The following is a 752-nucleotide window of genomic DNA, read 5'->3' as shown; positions in this document are numbered from 1 at the left end:
ATCTGGAAAACGTTATCCCGGGTGCCAGAGGACCCCAAGCTCCTCGAAGGGATGATATCCGTGGTGTGAAACAGGAACAACGCGGGGACAACAGCCCGGTCGGTGTCGGGAAGAGCCATAGACTCCTCAGGGTGCACGTCAGCTCTCCGGGCATCTCCTGCAAGCCTTGAGGGTCCTCGCTCTCCACTGGACCACTTCATTCCCGTTACCCACGCCCAAGGCATCGCTGCTCCTCCTCCCTCTCCTGGGTGCCGGAGGATGTTTAGGACCCAGGCTGTGCAGCTCCTCCCTTTCAGGTCTCTCCAGGGTTATTGCTGGGTGGGAGGTAGGTTCAGGGCTCGGTGGTATGAATGAAAGAGAGAGAGAGAGAGAGAGAGAGAGAGGAAATCTGGACTGAAAAGCTCAAACTGGAATAGCTCGCCTGTCTCCAGGCAACAGGCCTGACGCAACCGCTGGGGGGAAAAAAAAAAAAAAAAAAAGTCCCTTAAATGAAAAAAAAAAAAATCCAACCACAGCACACACGGATTTCTGAAGCGAGACAGAGAGGAGGATGAGACAGACTCCTGGAGGCACTGGTGACACCGCTCTGCAAACCCCAAGTTGGAGCCCCGAGGTGGAAGGAGGGAGCCAAGATGTCCGTGCGATCCTCCCTCTGAGCCCGGCCCCGGTAAGTTTGTTGCTCGTGTTGGCTTGGCCGTGGTGGGGGGGACACAACCAGCCCGGGGACACCCCCTGACCTCGGGACGGGGGCT

The 752-nt window shown here is 57.3% G+C and overlaps 1 protein-coding gene across 1 annotated transcript in view; it reads left to right on the top strand.

The window, feature by feature from the left end:
• The first annotated feature begins 284 nt into the window (after nucleotides 1-284).
• Nucleotides 285-752, top strand: part of FAM167A (family with sequence similarity 167 member A) — a 38093-nt gene continuing 37625 nt past the window's right edge. Inside the window, exon 1 of the mRNA XM_027908956.1 lies at nucleotides 285-667. The gene's annotated coding sequence lies outside the window, so the exon portion shown is untranslated. The remainder of the gene's footprint in view (nucleotides 668-752) is intronic.

Source organism: Empidonax traillii, unplaced genomic scaffold, assembly GCF_003031625.1.
Source record: "Empidonax traillii isolate 1590-97213 ecotype Southwest subspecies unplaced genomic scaffold, ASM303162v1 scaffold1894:size97206, whole genome shotgun sequence".
Lineage (NCBI taxonomy): Eukaryota > Metazoa > Chordata > Aves > Passeriformes > Tyrannidae > Empidonax > Empidonax traillii.
This window is presented reverse-complemented; position numbering and strand designations above follow the sequence as displayed.